This window comes from Adiantum capillus-veneris, chromosome 3, assembly GCF_014529385.1.
Source record: "Adiantum capillus-veneris isolate H3 chromosome 3, ASM1452938v2, whole genome shotgun sequence".
Taxonomy (NCBI): domain Eukaryota; kingdom Viridiplantae; phylum Streptophyta; class Polypodiopsida; order Polypodiales; family Pteridaceae; genus Adiantum; species Adiantum capillus-veneris.
In genome coordinates this window covers 35,799,218-35,818,212 of record NC_140933.1, presented here as the reverse complement: position 1 = coordinate 35,818,212, position 18,995 = coordinate 35,799,218, and the positions used below count along the sequence as shown (strand labels likewise).

General features: G+C 43.9%; 1 non-coding gene and 1 pseudogene across 1 annotated transcript; both read right to left on the bottom strand.

The window, feature by feature from the left end:
- Nucleotides 1–337: 337 nt before the first annotated feature.
- On the bottom strand, nt 338–492 carry LOC147460743 (5.8S ribosomal RNA). The gene has a single exon (XR_015187708.1). It is a non-coding gene; the product is annotated as a 5.8S ribosomal RNA (ribosomal RNA).
- A 333-nt stretch (nt 493–825) lies between these two features.
- LOC147460742 (18S ribosomal RNA) lies at nt 826–2,636 on the bottom strand (annotated as a pseudogene).
- Nucleotides 2,637–18,995: the final 16,359 nt, after the last annotated feature.

The window sequence follows — 18,995 nt, the reverse complement described above, 5'->3', positions numbered from 1 at the left end:
GCCTTTTTTGATTTGAAGTCCGTGCATTTGTCCGGGCCTCGGTACGAGGGGGACGGGTGATCGTTCCTTCCCCCCCTGATGCCTTGACCACGGAGCCCTTTCTCAACACAACAGCACCGGCCACGCCCCAACCGTAAAAGCCGATCCCCACAGAGAGTGCACCTCGCACTTGGGGAGCATAACCACTCTTGCGGTGGGGGTCGTCGCACGGTGTTGTGGTTGCATTTCAACTGACCACGGTGCCACGCTCACCCCTAGGGTACAGTCTTGCCCCCCCTCGAAACGGATCTAAGCAAGGGATCCAAGCGGGGGGGTCTTTGGCATGGGGGTCATGTGGATGCTCAGGTGTAGACGTGCCCTTGGACGAGCCCCACGTGTGCAAGTTGCATTCAAAGACTCAATGATTCATGGAATTTTGCAATTCACACTATGTATCGCATTTTATTGCGTTCTTCAACGTTGCAAGAGCCAATATGTTCGTTGCTGAGAGTCATTCACTTTACGTGACTCGCGGAGCCCAAAGGGAGCCACCTCAGTCCAAGTTTTGATCGACCGTGTGCATTGTCACCCCCTTGGCCCCCCGCTGCATTGGGAGGGGGCAAAAAGGTTGATTGAGCGGCCACGTGCCTCGCGGCATGGAGGAGGGGAACCACCCACATGTTGGGGGCAAAGGGAAAGTGTCCCTTCCCCACGCATCTCCGCGCAGCCAACAAATGGCCCCGGCCATCGCCCACTGTCTCTCGGCTTTGGCATGGGGCTAAATGGGGACGTCCACATGGCCCCTCGCTTACATCACGGTTCACCTCGTTCTAATGGGATGTGTGTCAATGACCCATACATAGGTTCACTTATGGAAACCTTGTTACGGCTTCTCCTTCCTCTAAATGATAAGGCCTAATGAACTTCTGAGAACGTCACCGGTGGTGGAAAACATCCAGCATCGCCATGATCCGGAAACTTCATCAGACCATTCACTCGATAGGAGCGACGAGCGGTGTGTACAAAGGGCAGGGACATAGTCAAGGAAAGTGTGCTTACTATCTAGAAATTCCTTGTTAAATATCAATAATTGCAATGATCTATGATGCCCATCACGATGAAATTTCAAAAGATTACCCGGTCATGTTGGCCCAGGTGGTAAACTCGTTGAATTCATTAGTGTAGCGCGTGTGCGCCCAGAACATCTGAGGGCATCACAGACTTGTCATTCCCTCAAACTTCCATGGCCTAGACGGCCATAGACACTCTAAGAAGTTGGCAATGAAGAAGATCCTTCGTGTAACTAGTTAGCAGGCTGAGTCTCGTATGTTAACAGAATTAACCAGACAAATCACTTCACCAAATAAGAATGGCCATGCACCACCACCCATAGAATCAAGAAAGATCTTTCAATCTGTTAATCCTTACTATGTCTGGACCTGGTAAGTTTCCCTGTGTTGAGTCAAATTAAGCCGCATGCTCCACTCCTTGTGGTGCATCTCCGTCAATTTCTTTAAGTTTCAGCCTTGCGACATACTCCTCCTAGAACCCAAAAACTTTGATGTCTCATAAGGTGTTGGTGGAGTCATGAAAGTAACATCTGCCAATCCCTAGTTGGCATCGTTTATGGTTGAGACTAGGACGGTATCTGATGGTTTTCGAGTCCCTAACTTTCATTTTTTATTAATGAAAACATCCGTGGCAAATGATTTTGCAGTAGTTTGTCTTTTGTAAATCCAAGAATTTCACCTCTGATAATGAAATACAAATGCCCCAAACTATCCCTATTAATCATTACTCCGATCTCGAAGACCAACACAATAAGACCAGAGTTCTATCGCGTTATTCCATGCTAATGTATTCAGAGCATCGGCTTTCTTTGAGCACTCTAATTTCTTCAAAGTAACATTGCCAAATCCACGTCCCAGCCAATTAAGGCTAGAGCGTGTCCTAGACAAAAAGGGCGGAGCGACCAGTGCACACCAAAGGAGGCGGACCGCTTGCCCCACCTTGAGATCCGACTACGAGCTTTTTATGACTGCAACAACTTAGATATACACTATTGAATCTAGAATTACCGTGGCTGTTGGCACCAGACTTGCCCTCCAATGGATCCTCATTAAGGGATTTAGATTGTACTTATTCCAATTACCATACTTGAAAAAGCCTAGTATTGTTATTTATTGTCACTACTCCCCATGTCAGGATTGGGTAATTTGCACGCTTGCTGCCTTTCTTGGATGTGGTAGCCATTTCTCGGGCTCCCTCTCCAAAATCAAACCCTTATTCCCTATCACCCGTCACCACCATGGTAGGCCTCAATCCTACCATCAAAAATTGATAGGGAAAAAAATTGAACGAAGCATCACCGACATCAAGGCCGTGCAATTCATTGAGATATCATGATTCACTACATTATCGGGCAAGCTCGCATCGGCCTTTTATCTAGTAAATGTGTCCCTTCCAAAAGTCACCATTTGGTGCATGTATTAACCCTAGAATTATTACACTTATTCGAGTAAGAAGGTACCATCAAAGAAACTATAATTGATTTAATGAGCCATTCGCAGTTTCACAATACAAAAGAGTTTATACTTACACATGCATGAATTAACCTTTGAGACAAGCATATGACTACTCGCAAGATCAACCAGGTAGCTATCCTCGGTCACACAAGCGGCTAATCACGATCGCTTGTTCATTCGGACACATCACCGCTCCTCGGTGGTTTGGACGTGGGGGCACCGTTGCTAACACACTAGTGTGGGTTAACCCTAGACCCGTGGGGGGGTGGGGGGGTGGGGGGGGGGGGGGGGGGGGGGGGGGCGATCGGCCACGAGAGGCATTATCAAGGTCACACCCAAAGGCAAGGTCGGCTTCCCTGATGTAGAAGGGTCGGGTGCCGCGATAGGGCGATCGGGCCATTGTGTGATGGTGCATGCCCCCCCCCCCCCCCTCCCCGCGGCCCCCGAGAGGGGGTCGCAGCAGAGGCCATGACAAATTAGGCACCGCTGCATAGAGCGTTGATCCTTCAAATTGAAATACAACCCGCCAATGCCCAACCATCCAACATCGGACAAAGCCATCACATGGAAGCATGTCGTTCCACACAAACGCCTTGAGGCCGAAAGAAAAAAATGAGGGGACAAGGTCCTAGGCACCCAACAACCACAGGCCACCGGCTCGCCTTCTTCTGAGCGCGGCTCCGCCTCCCGCCATCGGGCTGACGATGTCGTGGGGCTTCCAACACCATCTGTGTCATCTTGCATGCAACATCCCATATTTTGGCCGGATGTGCTACCAGCCCACTAGAACAAGGTGACGTGTCGTGGTTGTCTCGCATCCCACAACCTCTCCCAAAAGTCTTACAGGAACTCAGTTGAGAGACCCTCCTCTTGCCAATGAGGTGTTGCATTTGGATAAGCCTCCCTCTATGGTGCCAGTATGTGACATCCCTATCGAACAATGTATTGAAAGAAAGGAACCCTTGGATGGTCGGCTGAGGAGAAGGGGTCCTCCAGAACCACTCTCCAAGATCCCATTGCACACGTGCCAGTGGACAGCTCTCCCAAGACCAAAGCCTCAAGTGGCATGTCACAAGTGCTGATAAGTCAATATCGATGACACAAGTTCTCCCACAGATACCCACTACTCGGATCCTCTGAAAACAGCACTCTGGAAATTGTGTCGCCTCAAAACATCATATTAGTGAATTTGGGACTTCTTGGATTCCCACTTTCAAATTGAGCTTAAGATTTGACGACATGGCCAAATCTTAGCCAAATTTTTGAGAGCATGGATCGGAAGAGATTTGCAAGTACTACCTTGTGGAAGTATTTGGCCCTTAGAAATAGTTTGAGATCTGTCCATATGGCCAAATCTTCACGACATTGATGATTTCCAAATTTGCTCTAAAGTCTCAAACTCTTTAATATGGTGTTTCAACTGAGACTGTGTAGTTGACCCTCACCTTGTATCTCAAAGAAGATGGAAGGTATAGTCTCTGGGCAAGATTGAACTGCAATGAGGACCTCTAGTCGCATGAAGACTCCCATCCATCTGGGAGCTGCTGACTCTTAAGGTGTGAGCCACTCTGCTAGTACTGCCTCATTGATGTACTGACACATTCTCTACGCTCTTCTCATGCTTTGCAGCTGGATGGCATGTAGGTTCTAGCTTCTTTGTCAAACCTAAGAACTAAATCCAGTCACCCAAGAGTTCATGTTGGACGTATGCTCTATCATGGAACCCCAAGAAACATGAGGTCAACTACCAACCAAGTGGCCTCTCTAGGTGCTAACCATGGGGTTCCAAACAAGGGGCTTTCTCAAGCTCTCCGCCGTGTAGGTGGGCTGGTGCTACTCTAGGCCCCTCCACAGCTGCTCCCAAGAGCGAAGCAAGCTCCCAGCAAAACGATCCTCTAACCTCCTGCTCAGGACAACTCTGTGCATCTTTGTAAAGATCCATTTAGTGGAGGGTATCCAAGGTCCTCCTGCCTGAGGCACTTGAGCTCTGAGTCGTTGTAGCAAAAAATCCATCCAAAGCTCCTTCCCTGGAAGCAGTCCTCTGACCACAAACTGCCCAAGAAGGGCTCTGGTCTGCTGAGCTAGGTAGATGATCCCCAACCCCCCTAAGAACACGGTAGAGTGATGAATCAAAATAGAATATGTGAGATTCAGAATTGCTGCAAATGAATTTTTGAGATTTGATTCTTGTTAATTGTGGTTGTTTTATTTTAAGAAGAATATGATTAGTGTTTTGTCTAGCGTTTAGTGCTAATCAACATGGTCAATTTGTGAGTACGTTTGCTTGTTGATTTGTCTTTTGACACCTTGAAATTCATCTCATTTTTTGGGGGTCTTTTGCTCAAAATTTGGAGAAATGGAAATTTTCATCCAAAACTTGTTCGTCTCCTTGCACTCTTCGATTTGAGTCCGGGTTTTATGTCAATCGGATTTTGCAGCAAAAAGTTATGTTGTTTCTACTACAGTCAATTTTGACGAAGGTTTCATCCTCGTGTGTCTTCATGAAGCGTTCGAGATTGGTTTTCTAATTTTGGTGTCAACTTTTTTGAGAAAATCTAGCGTATTGCAGTCGTCAATCTTGTGTCTCATGTCACATCACATGTTACTCTATTTATCAATGTCTTCTTTTTTCAGCTTTTTTGGGTGATTTCCCTCACATATTTGGATGTTTGTTGAGCATCCTTCTTGCGCTTATCATTGGTAGAACAGAGTGGTGATATTTCTCTCATCCTCAACGACAACCCTCACCATATATGGTGTGCGAATTTTGTGATCTTATCTTATACACTGTCATGCATTTTTTGGATGATCATAAAGCTAGTAGATCATGCCAAAAAGCTTGCTAATTAGCCTCATGTATATGGGTCAAAGCATGGTCTGGTGGTACAAAAAGTAGTGTCCTTGACACAACATATGCTTGGTGATTCTTGTGTGTAAAAACCATGGGCATTTTTTTGGAATTGGGGACGGCAAATAAACTTCTTTTTTAAGTGGACGTTTTTTTAACTTTAGAAACATGCAATCCTAAGAAGAGGTGGGGGGTGACGGCGGGGCCGGGGGGTGGGGTTACGGTTGGAAGCTTTCACTCCAGCACCTCTCTCTCTCCCCTCCCTCCCTTGTACGTCCCTCTCCCTATGTGTCTCTCTCAATTTTGAACCTTCTCGCCTTCCTTGCCGCCTCCATAGCCACCGATCTGCTGTGTTCGAGAGCTCTCTCTCTCTCTCTCTCTCTCTCTCTCTCTCTCTCTCTCTCTCTCTCTATTTGCAAATGGATAGTAGCGCAGGAGATTACTGGCTTGGTGATGCTCAGGACCTTTCTTTCAATGAGATAGAAGGTGATGCTCAGGACCTCTCTTTCAACGAGGTAGAAGGTGATGCACAACTCCTCTCTATCGATGATATGGAAGGTGACGCACAATTCCTCTCTTTTGATGAGGTACAAGGTGGCCGAAGCAGTGTTCAGCAGATGCACATCAATTCCATTAGCACTAGTATTCCAGCTGCATGTACCGGTAATCGGGATTTTCTTCGTGATTATTGGGCTGCAAAGAAACGCGCACAGAGAAGCAAGGAAAGACATCCTACATCTGCTCTTAGATTACCGGAAGCCACGTCAAGAAAGAACATTTGTGCAGCGGTGGCTCGATGTTGGCGCAAGCAAACAGTAGGGATTGCAAAGAATGAGCAGAAGGAAATATTCCAGCAACTCCTGGACCACCAAACATTTTCCTTGATGCAACCATCAAATTTCACCAAAGTCGAAGACACTATTGTGTCGGGTGTGCGCAACACTTTGACTCAAATCAAGGTCCCTCATTCAACAAGTGAACTTTTTGTAAAGAAAAGCTCTTTGGCAATGATTCTGAACAATAGTACAAACTCACAATCAATAAACCAATCCAAAATGGCTAGTATCCTGGGGATCCATCGAAGGAATATAGTTGCAGCAAGCTCACGGCTAGAGAATAAAGATGAAGATGAAGTGTTGCAATTGAGTGCTTGTGAGAGACAATTGCCATGAGAAACCTTTATTACCAATGAAACAAGAGATTTGGTATATTCCTTTTGGACATCAGAGAGCAGAGTTTCACCCAACAAGAAAGACATATGCAAGATGAGAATCAGTGGAGGAAAAGTGTCGTCAAACATCGTATACATCTACTCAACGAATCTCAGGTACCAACACATTCTAGTTATTGTACATCTTGTTTGGTGCTACTTAAGGCTTATTTGGTCCATACAGTACCAAATTTGGTAGTCTATTGTACGGCAGAGGGTGTTTACAGTACCAAAGAATGTCTATAAAGTACCAAATCCTAGCTATCGAGTGCCAAATCCTATCCATAGAGTTTCAAACCCTCTCGATAGAGTACCAATACCTATTTATCGAGTACCAATGCCTATGTATAGAGAACCAAAAACTATTTACAGAGTACCAAACTCATCAGATACCACCAAAGACTATCTATAGAGTACTAAATATTCTCTGTAGAGTACCAAAGCCTATCACTATAGGACCAAAGTCTATTTACAGGGTACCCCACACTTCTGATAGTACCAAAGACATCATGGTAAATAATATTCCATCATGCAGCTTTGTGTGTGTGTGTGTGTGTGTGTGTGTGTGTGTGTGTGTGTGAGAGAGAGAGAGAGAGAGAGAGAGAGAGAGGTTGCCTCTGCTATGCTTATGGATGTCTTGCGAAAATGCGAGGCACAAAGAGAGAGAGAGGGGTCAAAGCATGGTTTGGTGGTACAAAAAGGAGTGTCCTTGACACAACATATGCTTGGTGATTCTTGTGTGTAAAAACCATGGGCATTTTTTTGGAATTGGGGAGGGCAAATAAACTTCTTTTTTAAGTGGATGTTTTTTTAACTTTAGAAGCATGCAATCCTAAGAAGAGGTGGGGGGTGACGGCGGGGCCGTGGGGTGGGGTTATGGTTGGGAGATTTCACTCCAGCACCTCTCTCTCTCTCCCTCCCTCCCTCGCACGTCCCTCTCCCTATGTGTCTCTCTCAATTTTGAACCTTCTCGCCTTCCTTGCCGCCTCCATAGCCACCGAGCTGCTGTGTTCGAGCTCTCTCTCTCTCTCTCTCTCTCTCTCTCTCTCTCTCTCTCTCTCTCTCTCTCTCTCTCTCTCTCTCTCTCTCTCTCTCTCTCTCTCTCTCTCTCTATTTGCAAATGGATAGTAGCGCAGGAGATTACTGGCTTGGTGTTGCTCAGGACCTTTCTTTTGATGAGATAGAAGGTGATGCTCAGGACCTCTCTTTCAACGAGGTAGAAGGTGATGCACATATCCTCTCTATCGATGATATGGAAGGTGACACACAGTTCCTCTCTTTTGACGAGGTACAAGGTGGCCCAAGCAATGTTCAGCAGATGCACATCTATTCCATTAGCACTAGTATTCCAGATGCATGTATCGGTAATCAGGCTTTTCTTTGTGATTATTGGGCTGCAAAGAAATGCGCACAGAGAACTGCTCTTGGATTACGGGAAGCCAGGTCAAGAAATAACATTTGTGCAGCGGTGGCTCGATGTTGGCGCAAGAAAACAGTAGGGATTGCAAAGAATGAGCAGAAGGAAATATTCCAGCAACTCCTGGACCACCAAACATTTTCCTTGCTGCAACCATAAAATTTTAGCAAAGTGACATTGTTGTATCGGGTGTGCGCAACACTTTGACTCAAATCAAGGTCCCTCATTCAGAAAGTGAACTTTTTGTAAAGAGAATCTCTTTGGCAATGATTTTGAACAATAGTACAAACTCACAATCAATAAACCAATCCAGAATGGCTAGTATCCTGGGGATCCATCGAAGAAATATAGCTGCAGCAAGCTCACGGCTAGAGAATAAAGATGAAGATGAAGTGTTGCCATTGAGTGCTTGTGAGAGACAATTGCCACAAGGAACCATTATTACCAATCAAACAAGAGATTTGGTATATGCCTTTTGGACATCAGAGAGCAGAGTTTCACCCAGCAAGAAAGACATATGCAAGATGAGAATTGGAAGGAAAAGTGTCGTCAAACATCCTATACATCTACTCGACGAATCTCAGGTACCAACAAATTCTAGTTATTCTACATCTTGTTTGGTGCTACTTAAGGCTTATTTGGTCCATACAGTACCAAATTTGGTAGTCTGTTGTACGGAAGAGGGTGTTTACAATACTAAAGAATGTCTATAAAGTACCAAATCCTAGCTATCGAGTGCCAAATCCTATGCATAGAGTTTCAAACCCTCTCGATAGAGTACCAATACCTGTTTATCGAGTACCAATGCCTATGTATAGAGAACCAAAAACTATTTACAGAGTACCAAACTCATCAGATACCACCAAAGACTATCTGTAGAGTACTAAATATTCTCTGTAGAGTACCAAATCCTATATGTAGAGTACCAAAGCCTATCACTATAGGACCAAAGTCTATTTACAGGGTACCCCACACTTCTGATAGTACCAAAGCCTATATGTAGAGTACCAAATAATGTCTATCAAGTACCAAAGGCTATCTATGAAGTACCAAAGCACATATGTAGAGTACCAAATCCGGTATATCGAGTACCAAAGCCTATCTATGGAGTACCAACTCAGATCTGTAGAGTACCAAATCCGTTATATCGAGTAGAAAATCCTAGCGATCGAGTGCCAAAGCCTATCCATAGAGTTTCAAACCCTCTCGACAGAGTACCAAAACCTATTTATCCAGTACCAATGCCTATGTATAGAGAACCAATGTCTATTTACAGAGTACCAAACTCATCGTATACTACCAAAGACTATCTATAGAGTACCAAATCCTCTCTAAAGAGTACAAGATCCTATCTGTAGAGTACCAAATCCTACCACTATAGGACCAAAGTCTATTTACACTATACCCCACACTTATGATAGTACCAAAGCCTATATGTAGAGTACCAAACTCATCGGATACCACCAAAGACTATCTGTAGAGTACCAAATCCTCTCTGAAGAGTACCAGATCCTATCTGTGGAGTACCAAAGCCTACCACTATAGGACCAAAGTCTATTTACAGGGTACCCCACACTTCTGATAGTACCAAAGCCTATATGTAGAGTACCAAATAATATCTATAGAGCACCAAAGCCTACCGACAATACCAAATCTACGATACCATATTTGGAACTTTTTGGTATTGTTGAACTTGGGTGCACGCCTGTCCACTATTACAATACCAAATTTGGTACTTTTTGGTACTGTTGAACTTGGCTGCACGTCTGTCCACTATTACAGTACCAAATTTGGTACTTTTTGGTACTGTTGAACTTGGGTGCACGTCTGTCCACTATTACAGTACCATATTTGGAACCGTCTAAAGACAGTTTTGGCACTACTACAGTAGTGGAATTTTACCAGTACCATGAAGTTGGTTTTTTTTTTAATCGTTTTGTTTTTGTGCCATAGGTTGAGCTGTACCAAAGATTCAAGAACACTCACCCAACAGTGGTAGCGTCTCTTAGATGCTTCGAGGCATTGAAGCCATACTTTGTACGGAAGTTGAAGGACAAAAATACCTGTTGCTGTGTGGTTCATGTGCAGATGCTCTATTTCAAAGAGGCCCTTCATCAAATGCGGAAGAACAAGTTTGGGCACCACGGGAAAGGTCACCTTTGCACTTGCTCCGTTTGTTGCAGAGGTGATGAGAGAAGAACGTGTTTTGCAAACCAAGCAGTGTGTCAGCACATCACCGTTATGTGGGAATCCATCATGTTCCCAAAGCCTCCAAATTGTGAATACCATGCAAAGAAATGCTTGATGGGGGACTGCTCACAATGTGGAGTACGGAGGTTGACATTTTGTCCCAATGAGATAGCAGAGGATAGCAAGGAGGTGTCTGTGAAGTTTTCATGGAGGTTGGAACTGGACAGGTTCACGAAGGTGGGAGTGAGAAGAAGAGAAAGGACTTGATTGTGCAACGGATGAAAAGTGGGACTTTTCTTAGCCTATTTTCAGCCCATCTGACAGGCTTCATCAAGCACAACTTTGTCTTCAGCTACTAAGCCCAACAATTCAAGGAATGTTTGCAGAATTTTCCTAGCAACGTTGTGGTATCTATGATTGACTTTGCAGAGAATTATTCCTTTAAAGTTCAAAATGAAATTCAGTCAATGCATTGGTGGTCTACCCAAGTCATAATACTTGTGCACATCACTTATTTAAGAAATGCAGCAGGTGGTACACAAAAGACGCTACACTTCTACATATCGGATGACAAGCAGCATGACACATTATTTGTACAACATTATTAAATGTTGCATGACAAGTGGCTGAAAGAACGAGGACATTCTCTGCAACAACATTGGGTTTGGTCAGATGGTGCTGCTTCACAATTCAAGGCCCGTAGACCTTACTATTTTGTGGCCAGGTACTATCAAATGACAGGCTTGCACATGATGCATAACTTCTCTGCATCCGGCCATGGAAAAGGTGAGCATGATGGGGCAGGGGCAATCATCAAGAGAACTTTGACGCATGAGGAATTGAAACCAGATGGCTGGCGTATGAAGTGTGCAGCCGATGTTGTCAATATTTTGAAAGCAACTTTTCAGCCAAGAGAACAGTCTCAGAGGTGTAATGCGCAAAGAGTCTTTTGGCTTATTGGCGCAGATCAAGTGCAGCGTAATCTGCAATGGTACTATGAGCGCATCGTTGGCTTTCGCTCATTTCATTGTGATGATGTATATTCACAGGATAGCCGCATCGCCATACGCTTTCGATCACTTTCATGCTTTTGTGATCCGTGTATGCGTGGGTTGTGGAGAAGATGTAGGAGCAGAATGCACATTGAAGAATGGAAATATGTTTGCATCAAACCATCGCCAGAGTCCGGGGATACAATTAGGGATGAGGAATCAGATGACAAGGAGGAGGGTGGAGATTCAACATCGATTCCAATGAGCCAAGTGTCCAACCTGCCACTATATGAAGGATGCCCTAAAATGTTAAGTGGCATGCTGTCCATAGGGGATAATTTTGCAGTGAAAGCAGCTAAGGCAAACAAAGAATTCTACATTATCAAATGCACAGAAGTGTTGTACCAAATGGTGAAAGCACAAAAGGATAAGTGGCACAACAAAATTGTTAGAGGAGGGAAGGTTGTTGAAGGCTTTTTTTATGGCCAAGTTGAAGGAAAAGCTGATACATACCGGCTATTGGATCACACATCTGGTAATGATCTACTCACATCTTGTTAGGGCCATACGTTTCCCGATGGAGCCTATTGCTGGATCCCTAGGTCAAATTTACAATACAAGTTGTCTAGTGAAGTATATGAGAGGATATACAATAGCATGCCATATCATGATGATGAGAGCGACGAAGGTGCGTCCATGTTACTTGAGGGCAATGAGAAGCCCTGATTGAACAATTGAATCCGGTAGTCAATAGTACCAAATCCGGTAGTCAATAGTACCAAATCCGGTAGTCAATAGTACCAAATCTGGTAGTCAACAGTACCAAGTGTATTCCGCACTATGTGCTTTTTAGTGACTGAGTCAACTTGATTTTTGGCCCTAAGATTTATCTGTTCTCTCTATCTAGTTCCGTGTTGGTATGTTACCTTTCATTACATTACTATTTCAGTTGTCCTCACTATATGTGCATTAAAGTACCATTTTTGGTACTTTTTGGTACTGTTGAACTTGGGTGCTTCTCTCTCCACTATGACAGTACCAAATTTGGTACTTTTTGGTACTGTTGAGCTTGGGTTCACGTCTGTCCACTATTACAGTACCAATTTGGAATTGCTTGAACTTGTTGTATCACTTATGGTTTACTTTATTTCTCTATCTGGTTCTGTGTTGGTATGTTACCTTTCATTACATTACTGTTTCAGTTGTCCTCACTATATCTCTACTTTTTGGTACTGTTGAACTTGGGTGCACGTCTGTCCACTATTACAGTACCAAATTTGGTACTTTTTGGTACTGTGTTGAACTTGGGTGCACGGCTGTCCACTATTACAGTACCAAATTTGGTACATTTTGGTACTGTTGAACTTGGGTGCACGTCTGTCCACTATTACAGAACCAATTCGATAATTCTTGAACTTGTTGTATCACTTATGGTTTACTTTATTTCTTGGTATTTTTCAGTTTGTCTATTCGTATTTGATATGACCACCTTGAGCAATGTCTAGAACTATGTTGATAACATGAAAGGTATGCCAAACATAGATGCTATCTGCCTCAAAAATTAAAATGTTGGGCAACCTAGTTAGCTCCAAGAGGTTTCAATAGAATTAGTCAGAGGTTTCAACAGTAGAGATCAAGATCCCAAGACAGTCTGAACAAGAAAAGTGGTTTTCCATTATGTATTGTATCCGGCTACAAAATTCCACTATTTACATGATTACGGCAATCTCCTACCTCGGGGGATCAAATTTATAGGAGTACCCCTCCATCTGTATCAAGTAATCAGTAATGTACCCAAAAATATCGTCTTCAATGTCAAAGGCTAGGTTTTTGCGAGTGTACGTTGTTGGGTACCGATCCCTTATCCACCCGAGCAACCAAGGCAAAACAAAATCCAACAAGTAAAACGGGTAATCGGTTCCTAATACCATGGGATCGTATGATCGGATTTCCATACAGTTTTCATAGTCATTTTTAAGAGACTTGTATCTACAATCATCTACAAGAATAATGTTGTTGGCATCGTACTTCAGGTGGCTTGCCCACAGCGTCCGTAGCTTCTTTAGGAAAACGGGCTTATCGCCCATGTGCTTGGGCACAACCTGCACCTCCGACATACGGGGCCGCCACATTTCACAGTCCTCTTGGGAGATAATATCTGCTAATGCCAAAAAACGAGGTTAGAGGTATGCGTAACTTATGTCCTGCAACATTCAAAGCAGGCATGCTTTACCTGCAAAATATTTTTTCCTTTTATGGTTGGGGAAGCACGCGTTCACCATGTGTAATAGTTTTTCCCTTCTACAGCAGGACCACAACACTAGGCTGGCTTTCTGTTTAAGCCGTAGGATGAACTTCTCCACATCCGGCCTTACAAGACAAATTATATCCTTTTGGAGATAGACTACCCGTGGCATGTGCTCCTTTGGCAGGCACTCAAGTTCCTCAGGGATTTCGTTGCAGCTGGTTAGTAGCACACCATTAAGATCAAGCACAATCATTCGCCCGCGTCTAGCAGCCACATCAGGCTGCAGATGTGCCTGTAGCAATGTGCTTGCTGGTGTCTCATCTAGCCACCAACTTACTACAGCATCAACAGACATAATGAGTGGGGACAAATACACAGTACAAACATCATATCTAAAACAGAAAACTAGTCCAAAAACTACCAAATTTGGTACGGTATTGCACAAGTGATAAGGACTATCCGAAACAACAAGTTCAAGAAGTACCAAATTGGTACTGTAATAGTGGACAGACGTGCACCCAAGTTCAACAGTACCAAAAAGTACCAAATTTGGTACTGTAATGCACATATAGTGAGGACAACTAAAACAGTAATGTAACAAAAGGTAACATACCAACACAGAACCAGATAGAGAAAACAGATAAACCTCAGGGCCAAAAAATCAAGTTGACTCGGTCACTAAAAGCACATAGTGAGAAATACAAAAGATTCTCACTTGCTACAGTTTCCATGCATGGGATAATTGATCACGGGCGCGATTCTTTCTCTACAAACAGAAAAGTTTCTGCAGGGTCACAAAATCAGGGGAATCACCTCTTCGCTTCAAAACAGCATCGGCAGCAGTAGAGTCAACGCCCCCGTCGGTGCTCTCCACAACAGTATCGTTCACAAGTACTTCATCCTGCTCATCCTCGGCCTCCTCGGATATTTGTTGCCTTCCGACCCCTCTTTGGCCTCCCCTTCACTCCCCTTTGTGGTTTCCACCCCCTCCCCAACACTCCCCTTCGTGGCTTCTTCCTCCGTCCCTTTGGGTTCTTCCTCTCCCTTCTTGGCCGTTGCATCATCGAGCTTTATGTTGGCAGCATCCTGGCTTTCCTCCGCATCCAGCTCCACAACAACAGGGACTTTACCTTCCTCCTTGTCCTTAGTCTTTTTACCATCTCTGGCCTCCTCCTCACTTTTAACTTTCGTTGTCACCTGTCTTTTTATCATCTCTGGCCTCCTCCTCACTTTTTACTTTCGCTGTCACCTGTTGCCTCACATCTTTGCCCCGTCACATTGTCTTTCCCTACAGAATTACCTTGCTTCAGATCATGGAGAACATCTGATATCTCCCTTGTCACCTCATCCACATCCCATATTCGACTTGCAGCCGACTTTGTGGCATGCTGGTCAGCAACTGCAGCATCCTGCTCCTCTGCAAACACAAAGAAAGACAACACATACTAACTTGCATGAAAACCTCACTGAGTTGCAAGTGCGCATATGTATTAAAAAATGCATACATACTTACTCTTGACAACTTGAAGCCCACTGGCCCAGGACTTTGCCAAATCAGAGATTACCATATTACAACCCGCCTTGACACACTGATCCCTGCTTTGTAACAGAGCACTGAAGCACAAGGGATGATACTGGTGTCGGCACTCTAGCATGAAGGTTCCGACTACATGTGCACACTCTAAGGGCTCACCGCATGCAACACACATACCAAACACCGGGATCACATTTACCGAATCATTAACCTGGGGCCTAGGATATAGCAGGAACCTCTTCCCAAGCATGATATCAGAAAACATCTCCTTCACAAATAGGGTATGCTCTTGACCTTCCTTCCATTTTTTCTCCAGAGTATCATACTCAGCCTGTTGACAACCAACGGTCCCAATTAGTTTCAAAAACTACCAAGAAGTCATACCGAGACTGGTACTTCTAAGTACTGTACTACCAAACAGAACCCAAACTACCAAAACCACCAAAACTACCAAACTCGAGAATCATATAGTACCAAAAACATATAAATACCCTCAATGCAGAACTAAACTACCCAAACCTTATCAAAACTACCAAAAGCCACTTTTTGCAGCACTTTTAAATAGTACCTAAAAGTACCAAACTACCAAAATCCACTTTTTACAGCACTTTCAAATAGTACCAAAACTACCAAAATCAAACTACCAAAGCCACTTTTTGCAGCACTTTCAAATAGTACCTAAAAGTACCAAAACTACCAAATCAAACTATAGAAGCCACTTTTTGCAGCACTTTCAAATAGTACCTAAAAGTACCAAAAGTACCAAAATCAAACTACCAAAACCACTTTTTGCAGCACTTTCAAATAGTATCTAAAAGTACCAAAACTCTCAAAACGACCAAAAGCACTTTCAAATAGTATCTAAAAGTACCAAAACTCTCAAAACAACCAAAATCAAACTTTCAAAGAGTACCAAAACTACCAAGACTACCAAAGAAACACTTTTTGCAGCACTTTCAAAAACTACCTTCAAGTACCAAAACTACCAAAATTACCAAAATCAAACTACCAATTACACTTTTGCAGCACTTTCAAATAGTACCTAAAAGTACCAAAACTAGCAAAACTACCAAAGCTATCAGAATAAAACTACCATAACACCTTTTGCAACACTTTCAAAAAGTACCTTAAAGTACCAAAACTTCTTCATAGTACCAGAAATACCAAACCATAAGACAGAAGGAAACCATAAACTACCTAGAATAAAAACAGTTCTACCATAAGTACCTAACACTACCAATCCCACCAAACTAAGCATAAACAGTTCTATCAAAGGTACCTAACTCTACCAATCCCACCAAACCAAGCATAAACAGTTCTACCAAAGGTACCTAACACTACCAATCCCACCAAACCAAGCATAAGCGGTTCTACCAAAAACTCCCAAAACTACCAACACCTGTTTCTCTAGAATCTCCTTGTCGAGCAATGATGTATCTTCACCGATTCCGTATCCGCGTAGCATCCTTCAACTGGCAGCCAAATCAGCTTCTATCACATTGATTTCTGTGTCATCGCCATTGTTGGCCTCTCTCAGTGTTTCCAGCTGGGTCTCATATTCCTTGATGTCGTCCATAATCTGCTTGACAAGTTTATTGGAACCCTCCGCCCTCAAGAGTGTTTCCTTCTTCTGCTTCAGAGACATTGTCAGCTCTTTCAGCCTATCGGCTACCCCCACACATGTCCAAGGGAATCTCCCAACCATAGCTTCAAGGTCTGAAATATAATCAAGTGTCTTCTCCTCATGACGTTGTGGAGGGACTTTCTGTGTAGGGGGCATACTACCGATTGGCGTAAGTCGGGGCTTCTTGGTATTTGACGGGTGGCCTCCTTGGGACGCACCGTTTGCCTTTCGCCAATTCCCAACCTTCTTTTCCAAGCCTCCTGGTCAGGAGAAACACATGTTGAGTACACTCTCACCAAACCTGGCCCATGCAACCTTGTGGCCCGCAGGGTACTTTGTGGCTGCATGACACTTCTCATATGAAAAATAGCACGGTTAATTTTGTAGTGATCTCCCCACATGATGGTGGGGCTTGGTACACCTTATGGAACAGGAACCTGCATTCATCCTGAAGCCGTGGCTACATGGGATTTAAGTAAATCTTTGTCTTCTTCTGGCTGGAATGCCTCAATACAGTGAGCCACTGGTCATCAGGGGTGTCATCTTCCGTAAGATCCTTTGGTAGCACCCCCTCCATGCTCAATCCATACTCATCATGAAGCTCTTGTGCTGTATAGCAGAACTTTGTCAAGATAGGGTACTTCTCCATTTTGTTTTTTCCTGCAATGTGGAAACAACACGCAAGTAAAGGCATGCCCTCATTCCAGCAGTCCATATACCTGATTATTCACCCTATATGAAATGAATGTATCTCATTCAGGTGACAATTGCAAAATTCAGTTGTGTACAGAACCAAATTTGGTAGTGGTTAGTATCAAATTTGGTACTGGTTAGTACCAAATTTGGTACTAACCAAATTTGGTTATGCTGACAACCCTACTGAGCTTCAACTTTGTGCTATGCTCATGCACAACATATACTGATTTTTGCACTTGCATGCATGCAAGTTAGCAATCTAAAGAGCAGCTTATCCATGTAACTTTGTAACTTTCCTAAACCCTAAATTCCTAAGAAAATCCCAAACATACACATGTACTTGCTGCATGCAAAAAAATCAAATGCAGACCTCATTAGATAAAAGACATGCAGAAGCTTACATGCATGGAGAAGAAAATGGTAAATCACCAGAAAACACAAAGCTCTCATAGCACCTACCTTTAGATGTTGTAGATGACCGTGGAGTCTCATCATCGGCAAAAAGAGGCCCAGGCTTAAATGAAGTCTCCACGGACACAGCAGGTTTCTCCCTGTCCACAAAGGAGGCCCCCTTGCTAGCCCTCGTATTTGGGGTGTCGATGTTCGGAGGGGATTTTGCATCCATTGTCCTCTTCTTCTTCTTCCCATTGTCTGGTGACGCTTTGGCTGTTGATTTCCCCGCTAGCGTCCTCATCTTCCTGATTGTGAGTAGCCGGGGAGCTTGTTACCTGCAACTGTAGTGGTTTGCAGAAGGCGTTGTAGTAAGAGAGCAAGGTGGAAGCTGGAAAATGTGTTGAGCACCTGCACCACTCACAAACTCAGTCTGTGATGGGACTTTTGGCATGGTTTCAAAACACCACTCACATTACTTATTGCCCCACCCATGTTTTCTTTCACGAAAAGCTTAAATCATACAAATTTCCCTCCTACCATTCTTTAACATAGATGAAAAAAAAGGTTCCCTCCAAAGTGTGGACATATGCTGAAGTACCAACTAGGTAGAATCAAAATAGGTCCTTTTTTTGTACCACCAAACCATGCTTTCACCCATATATGTGTACATAGTGCTTCTAGTCTTGCGAGTGACCATGTAACAATTCATGTACAAAGGGTAGATTTTCCCGGGATTGTGTACCTTTGTTTTGGGTTGTTTGAGTCCCCAAAACATGGTTTTCAATAAGTATTTTCAACCGCGCTTTATAGCTTGTGAATCAGACTTGTACATCATGAGTTATGTGCGTCCGAAGTGGGCGGTCTCGACTTAGAAAGTGACTGCAGATGCATGCAACAAAGGCAAGGGCCAGCTTGATGATTTTGATAAAAAATGCTGAGATTTTAAATTTTTGGAAATAGTGAAGTGATGGGCTCTGAGTCGTGCTTTACGGTGTCACATTCAGTGCCCGGAGCTCTGCACTATGCTTTTGGAAAGTTGGTCCGGAAAGAAGGGTGAGCTGAGATTTTTTGGTCGGAAAAGAGGAAATTGGGGAGACTGTGGGGAAGGTGCTATGTGGCAATGGAATAATCCCACATAGGGGAGAGTGGTTCAAAGCAAAGGGTATATAGGTCAAGTTGGGAGCCCATTTGGGATGTATCACTTGAGAGGAGATTAAGAGGAGCTTGGCTACGGGGGCTCGTGGACATGTGGGGGAGAAGGGGGTGCCATTTTGAGTTCCCACATGTTGCCTAGGTGCTTCGCCTTCCTTTTGGTCCCCTGGACACTAGCCCCACCCCT